Raw genomic sequence first — 11,736 nt, forward strand, 5'->3', positions numbered from 1 at the left:
AGGTAGAAGCAATTCCCGAAAAATTGTTCGCTTTTCGAATGAATAAAACATGTTTACTCTCATAGACAGACAATGTGTTTTTGGTACAAATGCACAATATCTCAAAAGCATCTCATGAAAAATACGCACTAACTTACAAGAGAGGACAAAGATCGAGTGTGTGATATTTCGAAATCCATTTCGGTCATTGACATCATACACACAGTATTTTGTGCGAAATTTTTTTGCCAAAATTAAATGCAACCGGAATCAAACAGTACAAAAATCAAAACTGATAGTTCACAATCAATGCCACTTTCATATGTGAGTCAAATATAATTTGATATCAACCGTCCTAAATGTATTGCAAAACCGTAAAATTTGTTTATGTAATATGTAAATATTTGTGTAAATCTGCTTAATTTATGGGCTCACGCTCTCTGTTGAGGTTTTTTGGTAGGCAATTAAAATCGGTTTAACCGAAAAACAACTTACAACTAATTCACTTACCTTATCAATGGCAAATAGTGTTGTCGACATATAGACTTTGTGCCTTTGTGAAAATGGTATGGGTGGAAAAGTTTTCTTAACACATTCCGAGTGTGTGTGGTGCAAATATGTTTGAATATTATCAAATAGAAAGCATCTCTGATGTAAAGTGGCATGAAAATGCCAGAAGGCAGCCGCTAGCTATTCCACATTATAACCACAACGCACACACACATGCATATGTGTATATATCAATAACAGAACATTTTGACTAGAACTAAATTATGCAAATGCCGTTCGTGCATGCCACTTATTCTCTCACATAATATGTGTCGTTTCAATCTACTGAAGGAGTTGCTTCGTTTTTGCTACCGTTGGCTTCTGAGAGATGTGTGAAATTACTGAATATCTAAATACCAGTGAAATGATTTGCCAAATGGGTTTGAGTGGCAGAGTGGAAAATGAATAGAGCTCTATTCATTAAATTCCTTTAAATTATTTGTTGTGGCTTTTGCTTTTGTTACCACCAAACAGACACACACACAATGCCACCGCCAAAGCAACAGCATTCGGGCAATTTTACATTAACATCAATACCAAAAATATGGTGCTTCAATTTGGATACTTTACGCCTCATCACCTAAGCCAATTGTAGTGAGTTCAGCCATCATGTTATTGTATTGTGTTTTCGCTTGGGTTTTGTTGTCATTTTGTTTTAAGCTCATTTCCATACAAATTGTGATAACAAACAAATCAATTTGCTCATTTTCAAAATAAATTGCGGAGAGAGAGAGTGTGTGTGCTAAATTTAAAGTTGAACACATCCGTTTGAAAGAAACCGCAAATTAAATCTCCATATGAGAAAACAATAATAATATTGCGATTATTTTTGGATACTAAACAAAATAAGGAATTCGAACGGTATGTTATTTTTAATAATGTGACCGTATGTTATTTGTTGTGACGTATAAATTGTGTGCCATGTGCATGGCGGCTATTTTTACGCTTAAGAATAAACCATATGCACAAAATATGTCAATGTTCTTGTTCACATCTTTCAATAGAGAAGCAAAGTGCGGTGAACAAAGTGCATTTGGTAACCAGTTTTATTGCGGTTCATTTTTCACAAACAAACAAAACAAAAACTGTCTCCTTTTTTTCGAGTCTTTTGATCTTGAATTGATTAAAGTTGTCAACAAAATGCTGGCCCTTTGCAGCACGCAATCGAATATCGGCACATTTAAATCCGAAAATGTTTGGCATGTTTAAATGTCATGGCTTTTGATTTGAACACGAAGCATAACGTCAACAAGCGCGTGGCTTTTGGGATTTTCAACGTGATGATGATGATGAAATGTGAAAATTACATGTTTTACTCGGATTTTATTATGATGTTTTGTCGATGGTTGACGATAATAATATTTGGCGTTTGGTGTGCACAGATGAGTGACGCATTGTGTTTTGAAATGAACGGCGAAAGCAGGCATGCTGCTGCTGCTGCAACCGGTGGATGTTTTTAGTGTTGTTGTCAGTACTATAATCAAGCTATTATATAATTTTATGTGTTTAAATCATATCACTCGCAGGCATAGTATAACGGGATCGGGAGGCGAATAAACATACAGCACGCCAGCACAACCAAAGCGAATGAGGCTAATAGAGAGAGAAAGAGAGCGCGCAAGCGATGTGTGCGTGCTCCACTTTGATATACTATGCACAAAACTACCGTATCACATCTATTTTTGATCACTTTTCACGCTTCATGTGCAATTTTATGTTAAAATGTTACATATCTCCATTATAATGAGGAAAATGTGGGATGAGACAGTGAGGAACGGTAGCAGCATTCGGTTAACAATGTGACATTGCACAGAGACAGAGAATGTGTTCATAATAACATTCAATGAGCATGTTCTAAATATGGTTTTCAGTGTTGGCAACCAGTTGCACATAATATGCTCTCACCAACTTCAGATAATAGCCATAAAAGTGTCGTCTTCGAAATAACACACATATACGAATACGATGCACCATTTCGAAGCACAGCGACCATCCATTGAAATTAATATTTTGCATGCTAAAGAACAGCGAATGTGTGTATGGAGAAACTTTTGCTTGATTACCGAGTTATAATCACTTTTAATGGCATCATATGCGGGAAAAAGTTGGCTTCCACAGGCAAAAAGGATGTGTGTGTGTGTGTGTTGTGCGTCATTTATTTAACTATGAAAATGAGACATTTATTCGCCTATTCAGTGATACAAATCGTTTTAAAATAATTAAATTATGGATTTATGATGTGTCATAAAGACATTTTCACAGCCATTTCACATTTTCATGATTATGATGGTAATTTTGCTTGCACTAAAACGACAAACAACTTTGAAAACTACACTAATAGTAAAACTCAAGCAAATATAATGCTGACGGCATTCGAATTGTTTAGAACATTTGCATCGTATAAAAAATCATCAAAATTCATTTCATATCATATAAATCTGTCTTTCAAATAAAAAGCCCTCAAAAAATAACACAAATAAAAAAAGCAGCCACTCGTTCGACTCTTTGTTTCCTTTTCGTTTTGTATTGTATGCACTGCGCCATGCTATCGAAGCGAACATAATTTTCTAAGTGCATAAATAACTAACATATAATCTTTCCTTTCCGCCAAAAATTGTGGAAAAATGGAAACTCAACGAAATAAAACTAATGAGGAGAAATTACTGTGGTTGTCGGCATTAGGTTGTGTGTATTTTGTTTGTTTGTGTGACCATGTCAAAAACTACAAGGACCAGGTCCGGAGAGAGAGAGAAGAAAAAAATTAATATTGTGGACAAAGAAGAGGCGAACAACAGAGGAAGACAGAAAAAATGTGTTGTAATCAAACGAATGTCGTTAACAAAAGGGAAAATGTGGTAATGGTGAATAGCTAGCTCAACAATGTTGCTGCGAGCGCAAGGAAAAGAGAAAAATGGGATATGTTTTTTTTCCTTTGCTATTTGAATGTGAGAACGTTTCTCTTATTCAACGACAAAATCTAAACCGAAAAAATAGAAGTGAGAAGCCAAAGAACTGCACATACCAACCCGAATCGTAAGAGAATCAGATTATTTTTTTTTTCATTCTGTTTTCACTACAAACAATAGTGTGGAATATTATTCTTAAATATATAACGAGTTTTCCACCGTCAATTGATTTTATCACAAGGAATGGTGAAATCGGTTTTCAATGCAATTACTTAACGATCTAAAAAGTATTTTGAGTATTGGTACTCACCTTTTGTTTGAATCGGTTCTCGATTAATTTCAAATCGCCAGTTTGTTGGTTTTCAATTACGCTGCAAAAATAGTTCAATGGTGAGCCATATGCAATAGGAGTGTCTGCAAAAAGGAAATAATCACAAAAATATACTAATGATGAAATTGTTTAAATGAAATAAATGGTTTTTTTTTGCAATCAAAAATGGTACTTGAAGAGAAGTTTTAATCTCTGCGGTTATGGGTTTGCATAAGCAACATTAGGTTCGTATGAACAACATGCACCGACGAACCGAGACGCACACATACACGGTGCCAACGATGGGAGCAGCATTAAATAATATTTGAACTTATGTGTGTGTGTGCGAGTTTAGCATTTTTTTTTTGACAGGAACCATAGACGAGTGGCGAATAAATAACCAACGAACATAATATGAAGTGGAAGGCAACAAACAAAGGCCAGAACAGACGAGCAACGAGCGCGATATTATTCATACATGCATACATGGAACCCGAGCATACACCGAAAAAAAGAGTGTTGTATTCATTTTTCGTTGGTCTTTTATTTTCTCGTAAAATAGTCTGTCGCATCGGTACGTCTTTTTCCGATTTACTAATGAACATCGTACTTCATCTCGTTCTTCCTTTTGACTGGTGTGTTTGGTTTTTTTTTTGGCTATAGAGAAGATTTTTGCCATTTTTAGTGGAAGTTGAATGGTATATACGAGTCACACAGGACATTGAACCGGCCAAAATAGAGTTTGAGTGTCTCAAATTTCAAACACACTTGTATGCTTGTTCGATTCGACATCATTTATCGACGAAATATTTTCGAGTTATGAAAGAAAGAAACTGGTCGCTGTTAGTCAAATGATTTTGGTTGTGCAAGAGAGAGGATAGACGATGAAGATGAAAAAGTTCGCAATTTATTATTCGAATGTATTGAATGTTTGATGAGAATTGAAAAACACACACGGTGAAGAACCGGTGAGTTAATTTTTAATCTTAACGCCGTGAAACCATCAAAATACATAAAATAGAACCAATAAAACTAATGCCTTTGAGCTGACCATAAATTGATCGTCTAGTCGCTAAATTACAATAGCACACTGAAATCGAAGATAGTGAAAGAGCATATGGTGAGAGGAAAAATGAATTTGGCAAATAAAACAGACACGAAAATCGACCGTATGTGTGTGCGTGTTCTTGATTCAGCGCCGGAATTAATGAATTTCGCTTAATCTTATGCGAAAGAGCGTTTCGTATTTGTACGTTAAACATACGATTGATGTGTGCTTTTCATTTGTTCAGAGAGGTTTTTATATGTTGCTAATCTAGTATCTTGAGATTCTTGATGCATGGACAAACTATACAGGCGCACACATAAATAATAGATAACGGCCTGTAAAAGTGGCAAAGTTTTATTTCGCAGCTAACGCACCGAATAATTTTTTCGATGGAAAGTAATCGACAGGCGGCAAGGTAAGGGAGACAAAAAAAGAGAATACCAACACACATTCGCAGTCACAGCGAAATGGAAAAATGGTCGACAAGCAGAAGTTTCTTAGTTAGACGACAAACGAAAGAGAAAAAAAAAAAAACGAAGACTTACAAATCTGTCCAATATTTATGTGGCCATTTTCTTAAAGTAGGTAACATCCATTGAAATACATTTCCACCATTCGACCATATATAAATATATATAGTTACAGCTCACAGCTCTTTATGGCTACTACTATCATGAAAATAAATTATAGTTTAACTTTGTATGTATGTGCATTTGTGCGCTTTTCCTCCGCATCTAAATCCTTCTCTAGCTCCCACTCTCATACTCTACTAAGGGTAATTCGACATTTGGCTGTTTATCTTTATCTTTTCTTACTACTTTAATGTGCGTGTACGGTCGTTTTGGGCTGTGAAAAAAAAGTAGCATTAAATTCACGGCCGCACATTTTGCCATCGTTAGTTTTTCTATTTCGTAGAAGATTTTGATTGTTGCCGTGTGTATGGTTGTGCAAGACAGAGAGTTTTTCGACGGTAAATAAACGAAATGGCAAAAGAAAATAAATAAAATAAAAGAATAAGTTGCCAGAGATAGCCGAGGATGGAGAGTGTGAGACGACAGCAGTATAATGGAAATACATGTTTAAATATTGCACGTTTGGAAATGGTGTGCCAACGTCTGCGTAAATGTTTGCCGTCTCAATGAGCCGAAATTCGGTACATGAATATATCGATAAATTTTAGATCTGGATATAGTTTTTTTTCTTCTCTCGGCTTCGTTTTCTTTTCACTTTGCCCATGGCCTATGCTGTGTTCGACCTTTTTCATGACGATTTCGTCTTTTTTTTCTATTTTCGCCTTTTTCTGTAAATGTCTTCATACGAAAAAGTAAAGCTGTAACAATGCGCGTCTGGACGAGCCGCTTGATAATAATAGTGCGGTGTGTGTGTGTGTGTCGTGTGCTTGTCTGCCAAAGCATTAGATGATGATGCTGAATGTATTAGTGTTATTACATGTTATTTCGATGGTCAAATCGGTCGGAGAATGGTGCAGTTAAATCAAACAGAAGAAGGAACGAGAGGCAAAAAAGCGGTGTGCTTTTAGTACGTTAGCAACTGTATATAAAATAGTGATCAAAGTCATTGCCGAGATGGATTTGAGAGGGAAAAAAATGCGAGACACAAAACCGTATGTCAAGATTCGAAATATGTGCGAAAGATTAGTTTTATGTGTGCATTTGTGTAGCCATCAAAGTCATCAACCAGGGATTTTCTATAAATGTCTCGTTCGCTCCCACATTTGTGTTTTGTTTTTTTTTTTTCGTTGCTACTCCGACTTTCTGTTAGAATATTTTATGCGACTTTCAAGCTTTCTTTCTCGTTACTTCTACTTTGCAAAAGAAAGAAGCTATTGTGAAAATGATTTGGCTGTTTCCCCTGAGAACGAGTGAAAAAAAAAACGAAATGATTTCATACAGACGAACAAAACATAAAGTGGAAAAAAATAAGTTTGATCTTGTGACAGTGCAACTTTTCTTAAATTTCTTTTTCTATCTCATCCGAAATATATATATACAGCGATGGCAGTTACCAACTGCACACACATAAAACGATAGCAGACAGTCAAAAGGTGCGCTTGCCTACAACAAATTATAAATGATTTTTTTATGATTGTATAAGTTCTACGAAAATAGTTTCGGTATTTTGGAATTTGTTGAGCTGTCACATTCGGTTCATCGACAAAATAAATAACCGCTCATAGAAATGTAATCAGAAGAAGAAGAAAAATGTTTAGAAGAAATGCCCAGGTACACCTCTTGCGTCGTCCTTCACCTCGTCGAAATAGAAAACGTGCAAATAATAATCGATAAATATTTCTATCGGATCGACGTGTACTTGGTCTTTTTCTCTCTTCATAGTTTGAATGGAAAAGAAGTTTTCAAAACGACCGGCGACTTAAGTAAGCTCTCAATAGAGAAAGCGTTGCGATGCGGTCGGCGAAATTAAATAGAACGGAAAATCCATTTTGCTTCTTCTTCTTTTTCGTTATTATTTCTTATGCCATGTGTTTTTGTACAATGGAAAGAAGGAAAAGAGCGCCTACACGCATAACAGATGATCGCTTGTGTGTGTGGGTCCATTCGAAGTAGATGGATTTCGGTGGTTCGTTTCTCAATCACATATATCAAATTCGAATTAAACTACTGTGTACGATAAATATACACGCACGACTATGTCGACTCAAACCAATTACACGCATGTAGACACCACGGCTATTCATAGACGTGTGGCAGGACATGGAGGGTGACTTTTGCAAATAACGGACAAGGGAATGGCGCATCCAAATCGATTGGTTCAACAGTACATAAATGTTAATCGCTATCGATTTCTATTTCGTAGACATGAATCTGAGAGACATTGCCTATTCTTTTTTACACATGTAGAGAAAATTCACCATTGATTCGCTTGTCTCTATTGTCAGTAAACACAGTGGCTGTCCATCAATCTTTCGACGTCATCTACTCGAAATATCGACGATGATTTAGTTCCTTTTTGCTGCAATTAAAATAAAAACACACACCATAAACACACACGGGAATACCAAGAGATAATTAATCAAATTACTGCGACGTAAGCAGCCTTTTTTTCTTCTGTCAGTGTTATTACAATGTGAAACTAGGTTGCCAAATTTTCATTGTGCACATTTGCCTGTTTATTTGCCAATGTGCTCTTTATTGCTCTGTTATTCATCGCTATTGCAAAAGCTTAAAAAAAATTCTCCATTCGCTTTCAAATGAAAATAATCGTCTTGACGCGCGAAATGATGCATTACACATGTGTACTGTATTTACTTTTGTAAATACATGCAACTTGACAACACAAATATGGAATTGGACGAAAATATACAATTTATTCATTTTATTCGGTAAATGTTGCGCATCTAGTTTAATTTACGATTCGAATTTCATTCTTTGTATCCTCCGTTAATTAATTCTATCATTTTCCATTGTCGCGATGTGATATTTTACAGTAACAAATTCATCACGGGACTGAATGAATTGGAAACGAAAAGGATTGAGCGAGCGAACGACAACAGAGGACATAACACTCAAATGTATCGCTTCGATCAGCCACAAATTGCATGATAACCAAACAAAGAAGTGATAAAATGAAATTAGTAATGCACGAGAAAACAACACAGACAAATAAATCGAAGCAAATATTTACATTGAAATATTTATCAACTGTGCAATCGAATTCGCACACCCGTCCCCCCACACTTACTTATACACTCGCACATCGTTTTGTAATGGTATTTGTTTTCTCTCTCCTAGAAGTGTTGTTTTTCTCTCGATTTTTTTCGGAACTTTTACGATTCACAAGATAGCAAATCAAACAAAGAACAATTTAAAAATAAAATACCCGAAATCGACTTAGGTGGCGATTCCATGTAAATGGCAAAATTTCCAAAAACTTCAACTTAGATGACATTGGATAGAATCAAAAGTTACATATATTTTAAATGGAATTCCCTAAATACGTGGTCATTTCAAAATTGATAATATTGGATATTTTGTTATTATTTTTGGTCGGTTTTTTTCTTGCGAAATGCATCATGAATTTTTGTCGTTGTTTTGCTAAAATACATAGACTAGGCCATTTCTTGTCACTTTGTTTGTACATATATATGCATAATTTGCGACGTAAATGTTTTTTATCATCGCAGGATGTTTTCCATTTCGCTTCAACGTAATTCAACAAACGGCACATGAATATGTATATAAATTCAGCAGAGCACGAGCTCTTGGATCCGTCTCTCTTTTTGTATAGTTCTTCTTTCGCGCATTTTAGCTTTTCACAGTTGAGACTCTTTCAAAGCCGTAAGTATTAACGCTCAACGACGAATAGTTATAGTCAAGTGTATACTTCGTGACTCAACTCGGTGTTTTTTTTGCATTTCATTCATTTTATCCTCTCTCTGTTGCCGTAGTTCTGGTTCTGGTTCTTGTTCTCTATGTGCGCGTTTTTTTTTTGTTCTTCTCCATTCTGTCTGTGTCTGATTATTTGGTGCGTAAAATAGCTGTACACACCGTTCAATGCAAGTGCATTCAATAAGATAGTTGTATAGTTATGTAGGCAAATATACCGCTTTTTGCAGTTATAACCGTATATGTTTGTATGTATATATAGATCAGGAGGTTGCCCACGAACAAGGAATAGCGATAAAAAAAAAATACGAGAAGTACGAGAACTGTACAGAAAACATATGTAAACGACTCTTTCCGTTTTTACTTGCATTTCGGAAATCTCTATCTATGGCTTTGCCGAGTGAAATCGAAATAAAAAAACAGAGAAGAGAACAACATTGGCCAAGCGACTTTGGTGCTGGGTAATAAAAACAACAACACTCCATACTCATTGTAGTTGACTGCGTGCACGAGTGTGTGTGCATGTGTGGCTTTTGGTTGCATCAGAGCGAGAATCGAATGGGAAAATCTCACGTGTTGAGTCGACTTTGCGCGTCGACAGGCATTCGCTTCGTATGTTTGCGAACAAATGAATTGCCATTGCCTTTACACTTTACATGGACTTTTTGCTGTCGCGTTTTGCTTTTCCATGAATCTTTTACATGAAGCCGAAAATTCAACTGTTGATTCTCGTGCATTCTTTTTTCTCTCACTCTCTCTCTTCTAGTATGTATTCTTTTCGCTACTGTTGGCATGATGCATTCCCAAGTACACATCACAAGCACCGTTTTATTTCATTTATGTTTAGCTATTTTTTTTCCTTCCGTTTTTTTATCTTTACTTTTGTCTACTGCTTTTTTTTCTCTCGGTTTATTGAGTATGTAACATTGACACATATTCAGCCAATTTTGTGGTCATTCAGATTTTTTTTCTACCCATTTTCAAGTAGCCAATTTGGAATAATTGCGAAGTAGGGTTTTTTTTCTGTGAGCAGTTGTTTTGACGGTTTTGTAAAAGGATAATAATAGAATGTGTGCTTAGAAAACTTACCTGAATTTTATTCAATTTGATGACGTGTTTTTGTTTTGAAATACTTTTTTTGCTTGTTTTCGCACTGAGTTAACTATTTTGATAGGAACTCAGATGATTTTTAGCGTCTTTTTTGTCAAACTTATTGCACTCACATGAAATTTTTCAAAAAAAAATTCTCTTTTTTAGCTCGCTTGTATTCTTTTTCTCAGTGAATTAACAGTTTCTAATCGCAAGTGGAGTTTTTTTTTTCTACTGGATTTTTATCTTGTTGTGTTCATAGTTGAATCGTCCATAGATGAGTAATCATTCGCCGTGAATCACGTGATGTGGATTTTATATGCGTTTTATTAAAACTTTCCATTCGAATTAGCTAACGGTTATTTGATCAAAATTTTGGTAAATTGCACTAATTTTCCGCTTTGCTAAGAACCCAAAATCACTAGGCTGAGTGTTTGTTCAAAATAGAATTATTTTCTGAAAATTTAAAGAATCACTTGTAAAAATCACAGTAACATAAAACGTTTTTTTTTATTGCAAAAAAAAATGATGAAGGATTTTTTTCTGATGTAAAAACTAATGATTTAATATGGAAGGATGAAAATTGAAAACAATTTGGAAAAAAATCAACAAGTTCACTTTTTACACAAAACATATAGAAAACACAAAATATTTTTTATAAACTCAAACGATTCACAATAAAAAAAATCATTGAAAAAAGGTAAGTGATGGAAAAATGAAAATGGATCGAAAAAAAACGGAGTTTTCGGTAAAATCAAGAAATGTAACCTTTGATTTTTCAGAAAACTGATCGAAATTCGTCAATGAATGTTGAATTGAATCTGTGATCAGATTATTTTTCAATAAATTTGCGCGTTTCTCGGTGGCAGAAAGAAAAACAAAATTTTTCTATGAATAAATTGTTGATTGTGCGTTGATCTCAAAGTGTAGATGCCGACAAATCACAACTGATGTTGGAAAAATAATGTTTGATCGTTTCGTTCGAGTTGTTATTAAATGCTGTAAAAATTCTTTGCGCTATGGAGAAGAAGAAATAAAAAATATTGTGTGTTTTTCTGAGTTGGATGTTTGGCTGGTGCGCGTTTGATATTCGTGTGCTCTCTCACAAAACTATAACTGCTGATTGAGAAGGAAGAGCGATTCACTATGAACGACCTGTCCAAAAGCTCACTTCTTTTAGTCTAAAACACTATCAAATTATTTTTCGGCAATATTTTTTCGGATGGTCGGAATGATATGTATTTATGTGTGTGTGTGTTTGCATTCGATAGTGTGCGTATACATGTGCACACATTATATATTGTATATATCGGTTGGCACTCTTTTTGCCTTTTTTTCGGTGTTCTCTCGATTGTGTTGTTGTTGATGATGTGTGTTTGCGTGTGCTCGTTTATTTGCGATATGGTGGCAATGGCAAAAATATATGCAGAGCCTAAAAATGGCCTATGTGTCTCACTCTTTCGTCTCTCGATTCAGTGTCGATTTCATATT

At 35.2% G+C, this 11,736-nt stretch overlaps 1 protein-coding gene across 2 annotated transcripts in view; it reads right to left on the reverse strand.

Moving 5' to 3' along the window:
• The window catches only part of LOC116343418 (broad-complex core protein isoforms 1/2/3/4/5), a 101,997-nt gene extending 90,632 nt beyond the window's left edge, over positions 1–11,365 (reverse strand). The window contains exons 1-3 of one of the 2 annotated variants that reach the window (XM_031771445.1): positions 11,014–11,365; positions 10,246–10,701; positions 3,745–3,848 (exon numbers count right to left, since the gene is read on the reverse strand). The gene's annotated coding sequence lies outside the window, so the exon portion shown is untranslated. Of the gene's footprint in view, positions 1–3,744; positions 3,849–5,337; positions 5,353–10,245; positions 10,702–11,013 lie in introns of those variants that run through there. The other variant, XM_031771446.1, reaches the window with a different exon arrangement.
• Between the last annotated feature and the right edge of the window lie 371 nt (positions 11,366–11,736).

The sequence above is a fragment of the Contarinia nasturtii genome, unplaced genomic scaffold, assembly GCF_009176525.2.
Source record: "Contarinia nasturtii isolate CC-2019 unplaced genomic scaffold, AAFC_CNas_1.1 Cnas_scaffold_993, whole genome shotgun sequence".
Taxonomy (NCBI): Eukaryota; Metazoa; Arthropoda; class Insecta; order Diptera; family Cecidomyiidae; genus Contarinia; species Contarinia nasturtii.